Source organism: Suricata suricatta, chromosome 9 (genome assembly GCF_006229205.1).
Source record: "Suricata suricatta isolate VVHF042 chromosome 9, meerkat_22Aug2017_6uvM2_HiC, whole genome shotgun sequence".
NCBI classification, from domain to species: Eukaryota; Metazoa; Chordata; class Mammalia; order Carnivora; family Herpestidae; genus Suricata; species Suricata suricatta.
In genome coordinates, this window is record NC_043708.1 from 72,923,474 (window position 1) to 72,937,790 (window position 14,317).

Here is a 14,317-nt window from a genome sequence, read left to right on the forward strand (position 1 = left end):
TGTAGCCCCAGCAGTGGGCTGGGAGCAGACATCTAATCTGACTGCCAGCCTCATCCACCAACAAAAGCTTCTTAAGGAGCAGCATAAGGGGATAACTACCTTGTTAGGGGTCACTGTAACCTCACCAGACAGAATGGGGGTAGACATCTGTCCTGACTGCAGGCCCCATCTATCAGTGAAAGCCTCTCAGGGGTGCCCCAAGTGCCCTGCAGTTCAGTATCACCACAGTTCCAGCAAATGGGCTGAGGGAAGTCACTTGGTCTGACACAACTACAAGCCCAAGGCAGCCTCAGACTGGCCCCTTAACAGCACAGAAATTAAGCAGGTCACAACAGGCAAACTGGGTCATTGTAACCAATGGGACAGACGGCAAATGTGGCTCAAACATAACAGTAGGGCACATACAACACACACAGGAGACAATGAGAAAACACCAGGTCTGGCAAACAGGGCACTAAACTATAGGGCACCTATGGAATTCTACACAAGGTCCCTATGTTGAAAACTGGGAGATGTGGCTGATTTCCCTAACAGATTGAAACAGAAAAAGAGAGTGAGACAGAATGAGAAGTGGGAAGACAGAGGAATATGTCAAAATGAAAGATAAGGAAAAAATCATAGCAAAAGAGCTAACTGAAACAGAGCTAAACAATATGCCTGATAGAAAATTCAAACTAATGATAGTTTGAATATATATGAACATATATATATAGATATATCTTTGTGCATGTATATGTATACACATACATATAAAAGAACTAGGCAGACATAAAGAACTTAATAACTGAAATTAAAAATGCATGAGAGAGAATAAACAGTAAACTGAAGGAAGTAGAGAAATGGATCCGTGAGTTGGAGGACCAAGTAATGGTAAGCAACCAAGCTGAAAAAGAAAAAGAAAATAAGAATAGTAAAAAAAAAAAAAAATGAGGAAAATAGAGTGACAACATCACATTATAGAGATCCCAGAAGGAGAAGAGAGAGGAAGGGGGCAGAAAATTTATTTGAAGAAATAACACTGGAAAGCTTCCTTAGTCTGGAGAAGGAAACAGACATCCACCAAACAGTTACTGAGAGCCCCCAACAAAATCAACCCAAAGAGGTCCACATCAAGGCACATAATACCTAAATTGGCAAGAAGTGCTGATAAAGAGAGAAGTTTAAAAGCAGCAAGGTGAAAGAAAACAGGTATATATAGGGGAAATCTCATAAAGCTATCAGCTTATTTTTAGCAGGAACCTTGAAGGTCAGAAGACAGTAGCATGACAGATTCCAAGTGCTGAAAAGAAAAAATCTGCAACCAAGAATACTCTATCCAGCAAGGCTATCACTCAGAATAGGGGAGGTGGAGTTTCCCACACCAACATAAGTTGAAGGAGTTCAGCATCCTTACAGGAAACATTAAATGGAATTCTAGGAAAGGAAAGAAAAGGTCATAAATTTGAGTAAGAATATGAGAAACAGAAAATAATATTACAGGTACAAACAAAATATAAATGGTAGAATAATCACTAAACACTAGTACAGAGGTTGAAGGCAGAAAAAGTATAAAAGGTACATACCTATCAACAGTCATGTGGAATGCAATGGACTAAATGTTCCAATAAAAAGACAAGGCAACTAAAGAGCTTAAAAAACACATACATACGCCACATACAAAAGATTCATATCCAACAGAAGACATATACATGAAGTGAAGGGGCAGAAAAACATTTATGTAAATAGAGCCAAAAAATGGGAAAGCAAAACTTACACCCAAAAAAGTACATTAAAACAAATACTGTAACAAGAGACAAAGAAAAACACTACATAATCACAAAGGAACAATCCAACAAGAAGACATAATTGTAAATATTTATGCCCTAAACATGGAGACACCCAAATACAAAAAGCAACTATTAACAGATGTAAAGGAAGAAATCAATAGTAATGAATAGTAAAACAATAATAACAGGACCCTTTAATACCCCACTTACATCTACGTATAGATTATCCACGCAGAAAATTAATAAGGACACATGGGCTTTGAATGCCACATGGACCTAATGGATCTAATAGATATATTCAGAACATTCCATCCAAAAACAGTAAAACACATTTTCTTTTCAAGTGCTCATAGCACATTCTCCAGAATAGATCACATAGTAGTGCAAGGAAAAATCTGGAATGAATACAAATACATGAAGCTTAAATAACATGATACTAAACAATGAATGACAACCAAAAATTCAAAAAATACATGGAGAGAAATCAAACTTAAAGCACAATGGTCCAATATCTTTGGACTGCAGTAAAAGCTGTTCTAAAAAGGAAGATTAGAGTAATAAAAGTCTAGGTCAAGTAGAAAAACCTCAAACAAACAACCTAACCACACATGTAGGGGAGTTAGAAAAAGGAAAAAAACCCAAAGACAGTAGAAGACAGAAGATAATAAAGACTAAAGCAGAAAAAAATAAAACAGACTAAAAACAATAACAACAAAAGTGCTCAATGAGAACAGTTGTTTTTCTAGAGATAAACAAAATCGGCAAATTATTAGCCAGACTTATTCTAAGGGGAAACAGAGGCAGAGAGAGAGGGAGGGAGGTAGAGGGAGGAACCCACATAGATAAAATCAGACGGGATAGAGGAGAAACAGCATTCAACACCACACACATATAAAGGTATAAAAGGATATTATAAAAAATTATATACCAACAAACTGGGACAACCCAGAGAAGAAAATAAATTCCTAGAAACATATAACTTCTCCAAACTGATTCAGGAAGAAAAACAAATTTTGAACAGACCGAGTACTAACAATGTAATTGAATCAGTAATTTAAAAACTACCAACAATCAAAAGTCCAGTATCAGAAGGATAGAGAGGTAAATTCTACCAAATATTTAAAGAAAAGTTAATACCTATTCTTAAGATATTCCAAAAAATAGAAGAGAAAGGAAACCTTCCGAATTCATTCTATGAGGTCAGAACTACCCTGATATCCAAATCAGATCAAGTCCTCCTACCAGAAAAACAACTTAATACCTATATTTTTGATGAAGTTAGATGCAGAAATTCAGACTTGTTACTTTGATGAAGTTAGATGCAGAAATTCTCCACAAAATATTAACAAACCAAATGCAATGATATATTTAAAAAAAATTTCAATACACTCAAGTGGGATTTATTCCTGGGACACAAGATGGTTCAATATTCATAAATCAATCAACAGAAGGATAAAATCCATAAGATCCTTTCAATAGATTAAAAAAAAAGTATTTGACAAAGCATTTGACAAATTGCAGCATCCATTCATTATAAAAACACTCAACAAAGTAGGGTTAGAGGAAACATACCTCAACAGCATGAAGGTCATATACAAAAAGCCCGTAGCTAATATCATCTTTACTGGGGAAAAACTGAGAGCTTTTCCTCCACAGTCAGGAATAAGAAAGGGATGTCCACTACCACTGCTTTATTCAACATGTTACAAGAAGTCCTAGCCACAGCAATCAGATAAGAAAAAGAAATATAAGGCACCCAAATTGGCAAAGAAGGAGTAAAACTTTTACCATTTGCAGGCAAAGTGACAAATATATATAGGAAACATGAAAGATACCACTAAGAAACTACTAAAACTGAGAAACAAATTTAGTAAGGTTCAAGGATGTAAAACCAATGTACTTTAATTTGTTGCATTTGCACATAATAATGAAGCAACAGAAAGTGAATATAATAAAATAACCCCATTTACAAGTACACCAAAACCAATAAAATATCTAGGAATAAATTTAACCAAAGAGGTAAAAGATACGTACTCTGAAAGCTATAAAACACTGATGAAAAAATTGAAGACAACACAAAGAAATGGAAGGACAATCTATGCTCATGGTTTGGAAGAAAAAATATTGTTAAAATGTCTAATACCACCTGCGTTTTTCAGAGTTAGACCAAACAATCCTAAAATTTCCATGGAGCCACAAATACCCCCAAATAAGCAAAGCTATCTTGGAAAATGATGAAAACGGACAGCATCATGAGCCTAGATTTCAAGATATACTACAAAGCTATAGTAATCAAAACAGTATGGTACTGGCAAAAAAAGAGACATAATCCAATATAACAAAATATAGGGCCTGGAAATAAACTCACATTTATAAGATCATTTAACCTTTGAGAAAGGAGAAAAAGGTGCAATGGGAAAAATTCTCTTCCATAAATAATATTGGGGAAAGTTGAACAGTACATGCAAAAGAATGAAGCTAGACCACTTTTCTTAAACCATACACAAAAATACTGAATGGGAGAAGATATCTGCTAATTATATATCCAATAAGGGGTTGATACTGAAAATATCAAGAACCTGGAAGGAGAGAAGATGATGGAGGGGTAAGACCGCAGGCTCAGCTCAGTGCATGAATACAGCCAGGACTATCAAATCATTCTAAATATGCCACAAATCAACCTGAAGACTCACAGAACAAACTCCACAACTAAAGGGAGAGAAGAAGCTACATCAAAGGAAAGATAAGAGGTGTGGACACTTGGTTTAGGGGAGAAATGAATCGCAGGTGCTGTGGAGGGTAGCCCTGGTTGCTTAGAAACTGAGAAAGGAGGTCACAGAGGAAAGCACCAAGACAGCATTTTTCCAAAGCCTTTGGCTGTAAAATGAGAGGGGTTGACATTCTGTGAGTTCTGCAACCAGCAGGGCTTGAGGACTGGGGTTTTAAAGGTCTGTGGGCGTGGCTGTGCAGAGCCCTTAGGGCACCTCCCTAATTCTGGCAAGAAGACAGGCAAATGACCTGGGGCAGATTGTGTGGAAAAAGGGATCAGAAGAACACCTGGAACACAAAGGGAGAGATTATTGAGAGATTATTCACTCTTCTTAGAGTGCCTCCTGAGAGGCAGCATGCATAGAGACACCTCCCCTGGCCAAAGGAGCCTGCAGGCACCATTTTCTTGCCCTGCCCCTCAGCCTAAACAACAGAGTCACCTCTGAAGGGCAGCTCAGACCCAACCCTGACTGCCTAGCCTGCTTGCACCAAGTCCCACGGCCCTGCACTCTTGTCTCCTGACTACAGAGTTCAGCAGGGCTTCAGTTCTAGTGGAAGTAGTATCAGGTCTCATTTAAGAAGCAGACCAGAGCACACCTACCTAAAATTCAATACATTCTGAACAAAAACCAAACATTGCCCACAGCAGGTAAGGTGTGCCTCTGCAGACTACTGTTCTGAAGGACAGAGAAGCCAAAACCCAACACCAGAGCACACACAGTTCATATTAGAGACACTTACTAACGCATTAGGCAAAGCAGATACAAGTAATACGCTGGAGAATTTAAAACAACAATCCTAAGGATACTCGCTGGGTCTGAGAAAAGGATGGAAGACTTCAGGGAGGACCTTACTGAAGAGATTATAATAGAGTTAAAAAATAATCAGTCAAAAATCAATAAATAAGACTAGAAAGAGACGATGCAATGAACATAAGCCTGGAAGAAGCAGAGGAACAAATAAATGATATCATTTCTATAGAAGATAAAACAATGGAAAAATAAGCTAAACAAAAGAATGAAGAAGACTTATGGAACTTGAAAATAGACTTAGGGAATTCAGCGACTCCATCAAACATAACGGCATTCATATTATAGGACTTCCATAAGAAGAAGAGAGAGGAAAGGGTGAAGAAAATTTATTGAGGAAATAATATCTGAAAGTTTCCCTAATCTGGGGAAGGAAACAGATATCCAATTCCAGAAGACACAGAAACCCCCATTAAAAATGAACTAAAGCAGGTCAACACCAACCCATATTGTAATTAAATCTGAAAAATATAGTAATAACAAAAAAGTCTGAAAAGAAGCAAGAAAAAAGAAGTCCTTAACTCACAAAGGAAGACCCATATGGCTAGAGGTTTTTCAACAAAAATATGGTAAGCCAGAAGGGAGTGGCATTACATATTCAAAGTACTGAATTGGAAAAATCTGCAGCCAAGAATAATCTATCCAACAAAATTATCATTCAGATAGAATGAGAGATAGTTTCCCAAACAAAAACTAAAGGAGTTCATGACCACTGAACCAGCCCTGAAAGAAATATTAAAGGCAACTCTCTCAGTGGAAGGAAGAGACCAAAAGTGGCAAAGACCAGAAAACAAAAAAACAAAGAAAATCTTCAGAAACCATGACAGAACAGGAAATAAAATGACACTAATATTTTCAATAATTACTCTGAATATAAATGGACCAAATGACTTCAACAAAATACACAGGGTGTCGGAGTGGATACAAAAACAGCACCCATCTATATGCTCCCTTTTTAGACCTAAAGAAACCTGAAGATTGACAGTGAGGGGATAGAGGAACATTTATCATGCAAAATAAAGCCAGAGAAACAATACTTTTATCAGACAAACTAGACTTAATTTTTTTTCGAATGTCTGTTCATTTTTGAAGGAGAGAGAGAGAGATAGAACATGAGCAGGGGAAGAGCAGAGAGAAAGGGAGACACAGAATCCAAAGTAGGCTCCAGGTTCTAAGCTGTCAACACAGATCTCAATATAGGGGTTGAATCTATGACTCATGACCTAAGCCAAAGTTGGATAATTAACCAACTGAGCCACCCAGGTGCCCCTAGACTTCTTTTTTTTAAGTTTATTTATTTACTTTGAGAGAGAGAACATGAGAATGGGTGGGGCAGAGAGAGAGAGAGAGAGAGAGAGAGAGAGAGAATCCCAAGCAGGCTCCATGCTATCAGCACAGAACCTGACATGGAGTTCAGTCCCACAAACTATAACATCATGACCCTAGCTAAGGCCAAGAGTCAGACTTATAACTGACTGAGCCACCTAGGCACCTCTGGACAAACTACACTTTAAACCAAAGATTGTAACAAGAAATGAAGAAGGGTACTATATCAATAGAAGAGGGATATCCAACAAGATCAGTAATAAATATTTATGTCCCAAACATGTTAACACCCAAATATACAAAACAATTAATAACAAAGATAAGGGAACTCATTGATAATAATACAATAATAGTAGTGAATTTTAACACCCCACTTCCATCAACTGAAAGATCATGTAAGCAGAAAATCAACAAGGAAACAGTAGATTTGAATGACTCACTGGACCAGATGAACTTAATGGATATATTCAGAAGATTCTATCCTAAAGCAACAGAATACACATTGTTTTAAGTGCATAAGGGGCATTCTCCACAACAGATCAAATACTAGTTCACAAATTAGATCTGAATTAGTACAAAAAGTAAATGCATATTTTTAGTCCATAATGCTATGAAACAATGTCAACCACAAGAAAAAAATCTGCAGAGACTGCAAATACATGGAAGTTAAAAAAAAAACAAAAACAGCTACTCAACAGTGAATGATTCAACAAGGAAATCACAGAAAAAATTTTAAAAAAAATGAACACTACTGAAAATGAAAAAATAATGATCCAAACGTTTGGGATGCAACAAAGTGGTTCTAAGAAGGAACTATATAACAATATCAGCCACTTCAGAAAGCAAGAAAAATCCCAAATAAACAAACTAACTTCATACCTAAAAGTGCTAGAAAAAGAACAAATGAAGTCTAAATCTAGCAGAAGGAGGGAAATAATAAAGATTATAGCAGAAATAATTGACATAGAAACTAAAAGATCAAACAGACAAATGAAATCAGAAGATGGCTCTCTGAAAAAAATTAAAATTGCTAAACAGCTAGTCAGATTTGTCAAAAATAGGCCCAATTCAAAAAAATCATAAATGAAAAATGAGAAATCACAACCAACACCACAGAAATACAAACAACCATAAGAAAATATGATGGAAAACTATATGTCAACAAATTGGACAACCTGGAAGAAATGGATGAATTTCTAGAAACATACAAGCTACCATAACTCAAACATGAAGAAACAGAAAATCTGAACAGACTGATAACCAGAAAAGAAATGGAATCAGATCAAAAATCTCCCCACAAAAGTCCAAGGCCAGATGACTTCACAAGAGGAATTCAACCAAACATTTCAAGAAGAGTTAATACACCTATTCTCCTCAAACTATTTAAAAAATTGAAGTGGAAGGAAAACTTCCCAATATAGTCTATGAGGCCAGCATTACTCTAATACTAAAACCAGATAAAGACACCACTAAAAGAGAACTATAGGCCAATATCCCTGATAAACATGTACACAAAAATTCTCAGTGAAGTAATAGCAAACCAAATCCAATAGTATATTAAGAGAATCATTCACCAATGATCAAGTAGGATTTATTTCAAGGATGCAAGGGTTGTTCAATATTCACAAATCAATCAACATCATACACCACATTAATAAAAGAAAGGATATAAACCATATGATCCTTTGAACAAATGCAGAAACAGCATTTGACAAAGTACAACACCCACTCATTAAAAAAACCCTCAACAAAGTAGGGTTAGAGCAAATATACCTCAACATCATAAGGGCCATATATGAAAAACGCACACAAAATATCATCCTGAATGGGGAAATATTGAGAGCTTTTTTTTTCCCAGTCAGGAACAAGACAGTACTTTAACATAGTACTGAAAATAGTAGCCACAGCATATAAGAACAAGAATTAAAGGCACTCAAATTGCCAAGGAAGAAACCAAACTTTCACTATTTGTAGAGGACATGATACTATGTATATAAAACCTAAAACCACTAAAAAATTGGTAGAACTGATAGATGAATTCAGTATAATCACAGGATACAAAATCCATGTACACAAATCTTTTGCATTTCTATACACCAACAATGAAGTTGAAGAAAGAGAAATTAAGGAATCAATCCTATTTACAATTGCACCAAAATCATAAGATACCTAGGAATAAACCTAACCAAAGAGATAAAAGAGCTGTATTCTAAAAATTATAAAACACTGATTAATGAAATTGAAAATGACACAAAGAAATGGAAAGACAGTTCATGCTCATGGATTGGAAGAATAAATTTTGTTAAAAGGTCTAAGTTACCTAAGTCTACATATTTAATGCAATCCCTACCAAAATACCACAAGCATTTTTCACAGAGCTAGAACAAACAATCCTAAAATTTGTATGGAACCATAACTAGCCAAAGCAAATCTGGTAGGGAAAAAAAGCAAAGCAGGAGGCATCACAATTCTGGACTTCAGGTTACATTACAAAGCTGTAGTGATTAAGACAGTATGATATTGGGACAAAAATAGACACATAGATCAATGGAACAGAATGAATAATCCAGGAATGAACCCGGGACTGTATGGTCAACGAATCTTTCAGAAAGCAGGAAAGAATATTCCAATGGAAAAAATACAGTCTCTCCAACAAAGGGTGTTGGGAAAACTGGACAGCTACATGCAAAGGAATGAAAATCAACCACTTTCTTAACTATACACAAAAATTAATTCAAAATGGGTTAAAGCCTAAAGGTGAAACAGGAAACCATAAAAATCCTAGAGATCATAGGCAATGTTCTCCAATGATATCAGCCATAGCATTTTTTTTTTTACTAGATAAGACCCTGAGGCAAGGAAAACAAAAGCAAAAATGAACTACTGGGACTTCAACATAAAAAAAACTTCTGCACAGTGAAGGAAACAATCAATAAAACTAAAAGGCAGTCTATGGAATGGGAGAAGATATTTTCAAATCACATATCTGATAAAGGGTTAGTATCCAAAATCTATAAAGAATTTATCAAACTCAATACCCAAAAAACAAATAATCTAGAGAAGAAATGGGCAGAAGACATGAATAGACATTTTCCCAAAGAAGATATACAGATGGTAACAGGCACTTGAAATGATGCTCAATATCACTCACCATCAGTGAAACATAAATAAAAACTACAATGAGACATCATGCCACACTATTCAGAATGGCTAAATTTTACAACACAGGAAATAACAGGTGTTGCGAGGATACAGGAAAGGGGAACCCTCTTATACTGTTGGGAATGAAAACTAGTTCAGCCAATATGGAAAAACTATGGAAGTTCCTCACAAAGATAAAATTTAACTACCCTATGAACCAGCAATTACACTATTTACCCAAAGAATACAACAATTCTATTTCCAAGGAGCACATGTACTGTGATGTTTATAGCGACATTATCAACAATAGCCAAATTATGGAAAGAGCCTAAATGTCTGTCAACTGATGAATAGGAAAAGAAGATGTGATATATATACAAAGTACATTCTTCAGCCATAATAAGTATGAAATCTTGCCATTTTCAAAAACATGGATAGATTAAAGAGTATAACACTAACTGAAATAGATCAGTCAGGCAAAGGTGAATACCATATTATTTCATTTGTATGTGGTATTTATTTTAGGTCTATTTACTTATTTTGAGAGAGAGAGCATGAGAGAGCAAACAATGGAGAGAAACAGAAAGAGAAGAAGAGAGAGAATGCAAAGCAGGCTCTGCACTGTCAGCTCAGAGACCAATGTGGGGCTCGAACTCATGAACTGAACCATGAGATCATGACCTGAGCCAAGATCAAGAGTCAAACGCTCAACCAAATGAGCCATCCAGGAGCCCCTCATTCATATATGGTATTTAAGAAACAACAAAATGGACGAGAGAGAGAGAGAGAGAGACAGACAGACAGACAGACAGAAATGAGTAAATAGACTCTTGACTATATAGAACAAACTGATGGTTACCAGAGGGGAGAGGACTAGTGGGATGGATGAAATTGGTTAATTGGTTAAGAGTACGCTTATCATCATGAGTACCTAGTAATGTAGAGAATTTTGAATCATTATATTGTACACCTGAAACTAATATAATATTGTGTATTAATTATACCTGAATTAAAAAATTAATAAAACAAACATATAAAAGCAAAATTCCTTTTAAAAATGTGGCAATCCATGAATTCATAAAAGCAGGAAAAAAAGGTAGATTTAACATTTAACAATCATTAAATATAATTCACTATATTAACAGTAAGATAAGAAAATTAACATATGATTATCTCAATATATGCAACAATGCACTTAGTAATAGTTAACTATCATTGTTGGGGAAAAACTTTCATAAACTAGGAACAGAAAAATGTCTATGTATGAAAAACCTCAACATGTAGCACAAAACATAGAACTGTAGCTAGAAATAACACTGTTACCTTCACTGATCTGAAATGCTAGCCCAGAAGGGGAAAACCATATCAACAAAATCCTTTAAAAACGTAAATACAGAGTAGAGAAAAGTAGTATTTAGAGCAGATCTAATTCAGAAAGACTTTAGAATTTAACTAGATGAGAGCTTACCAAAAATATCCATTTCAAGATATATAATAACAAATCTTAAAGTAATTCACCTGATCCAAGTGTAACTTCACTGACTAACCAAAGACCACCACGTTTGGAAAAGAAAGAAAAAAATCCATCATTCAGAAAGGTTAATTTAATAGTGTCTACCATTTGAAGATTACTAAAAATATGAAGCAGCACAAAAATTTGAATCATACAAGAAGAATCTGAAATCAATAGAAATAGGCTCAAAAAGTATCTACATGATAAACTTAGAAAAACTTTAAAAGAACTAGTATATCATTTTTATTAATTATTTTGAAGAGCCATCTCTTAGTTTCATTGGCCTGTTCTGATTTTATGTTGTCGCTGTTTGTTTCTATGCCATTTATTTCTGCTCTAGTCTTTATTTATTTCCCTTCTTCTGCTGGCTTTAGGCCTTATTTGTGTTCCTTTTCCAGCTCCTTTAGATGTAAGGTTAGGAGACCTTTCTTACTTCTTGAAGTAGGCCTGTATTACAGCATACTTCCCTCTTAGGACTACCTTTGCTACATCCCAAATGATTTGGGTTGTCATGTTTTCATGTTCATCTTCTTCCATGTACTTTTTTACTTCTTCCGTAATTTCCTGGTTAACCCATTCATTCTTTAGTAGTATGTTCTTTAACCTTGAAGTATTTGTGGTCTTTCCAAATGTCTTCTTGTAGTTGACTTCAAGTTTCATAGTGTTGTGGTCTGAAAATATGCATGGTATAATCTCAATTTTTGTACTTGCTGAGGGCTGATTTGTGACCCTGTATGTGATCTATTCTGGAGAATGTTTCTGTGTGCACTTGACAAGAAAGTGTATTTTGCTGCTTTAGGATACAAATGTTCTGAATAGATCTGTTAAGTCCATCTAGTACAGTGTGTCATTCAAAGCCATTGTTTTTCTTCTTGATTTTCTGCTTAGTATCTGTCCATTGCTGCAAGTGAGGTGTTAAAGTCCCCTACTATTGTTGTATTATTATCAATGAGTTCCTTTATATTTGTCATTAGTTGATTTATATATTTGGGTATGTCAAGTTGGGGGTATAAATATTTACAATTTTAGGTCTTCTTGATGGAAAGAGCTCTTATTTATGATAATAATCCCTTCTTCATCTCTTGTTACTGTCTTTGGCTGAAAATCTAGTTTGTCTGTTGTAAGTATGCCTACCCTGGCTTTCTTTGAAGTCCATTAGCACGACTGATGTTTCTGTATCCTGTCACTTTCCATATGCAGATGTATTTAGGTTTCAAGTGAGTCTCCTGTAGGCATCATATAGATGGGTCTTGGTTTTTTGTTTTTTATCCCTTCTGATACCCAATGTCTTTTGATTAGATCATTAGTCCATTTACATTCAAGGTGAGTACTGGAAGACATGGTTAGTCTCATTGTGTTACTTGTAGAGTTAGTGTGTCTGGTGATGTTCTCTAGTCCTTTCTAGTCTTTGTTGCTTTTGGTCTTTTTTTTTTTTTTTGCACCCAACACTCAAACAGTCCCCCTTAATATATCTTGCAGGGCTGGTTTAGTGGTCATGAACTCTTTAGTTTTTGTTTGTCTGAGAAACTCTTTATCTCTCCTCCTATTCTGAATGACAGCCTTGCTGCATAAAGAATTCTTGGCTGCATGTTCTTCCCATTCAGCATGTTGAATATATCCTGCCATTACTTCTGGCCTGTAAGATTTCTGTGGACAGATCTGCTATGAACCTGATCTGTCTTCCCTTGTATGTTAAGGACTTTTTCCCTTTGCTTCTTTCAGGATTCTTTACTTGTCTGGGTACTTTGTGAGTTTGGCTATAATAAGTGTTGGCAATGGCTAGCTTTTGTTGACTCTACTGGGAGTTCTATGTGCTTGTTAGATTTTGATGTCTGTGTTCTTCCCCAGTTTAGGGGAAATGTTAGCTATAATTTGCTCCCATAAACCTGCTCCCTTTTCTCTCTCTTCATCTTCTGGCATTTCAATAATATGAATGTTATTTGATTTTCATATGTTGCTGAGTTCCTTAAGTCTATGTTCATTTACAGTTATCCTTGTTTCCCTCTTCAGCTTATTTTCAATAATTTTATCTTCTATGTCACTGACTTTCTCCTCTGCTTCATCTTTCCTTGTTTTTATGGCATCCATTTGGGTTTGCATCTTGGTTATGACATTTTTAATTTCAGTCTGACCATATTTTAGAAGTCCTTTATTTGTATAGTAAGAGATTCTCTTGGTGTCTTGTTTTTTGTTTGTTTGCTTTTTAAAGCCAAGCTATTTTTCTTATAATTGCTATTTTAAAATCTGGCTCAGACATCTTATTTATAACCATATTGATTAAATTAATGGCCATCATTTTTTTTTCTTCCTTTATCTTCCTTCTTTTGGGATGAATTCCTCTTTCTTGTCATTTTGGAGAAAGAAAAAATAAAACTAAAAATTACAATTAAAAAAATCAGAAAGGGAAGCTAGATCCTAGCTGTGATGTGGTTTGCTTAAGAGAAGCTTGTTAGAAAACAAAAAAGAAAAATTAAAAAAAAAATACTGGTGCCTAGGCAGCTCAGTCAATTAAGTGTCTGACTCTTGATCTTGGCTCAGGTCATGAACTCACAGTTCTTGGGTCAAGCCCTGTGTCTGGCTCTGCCCCAACAGCCTGGGGCCTGCTTGGGATTCTCTCTCCTTGTCTCACTGTTGCCCTCCCCTGCCACTTGCACTCTCTCAGTCTCTCAAAATAAATAACCTTTAAAAAAATTTGAATAGAAAAAAATAAAAAATTTTGCTCTTTCTGTATTCAAAAAGAACCCCAACAAACCAAAACAGCGGCAACAAAGAAAGAAAGAAAGAAAGAAAGCCCAAATGAAACTAGATTCCATTTCCCCTAGACCTGAAGTTTTGCAGCACTCTATGATCAGTAGCCTTAGTGCATGGAGGGGGTTTTTGCTGGTCTTCTGTGGGAGGAGAATGCAGCTGTGATTCTCAGGCATACTTGCCCTAGTGAAGATGTACCTCAAGGGCACAGGGGACAGGGATTGTTGTAATGTCTAAGTTCTTGA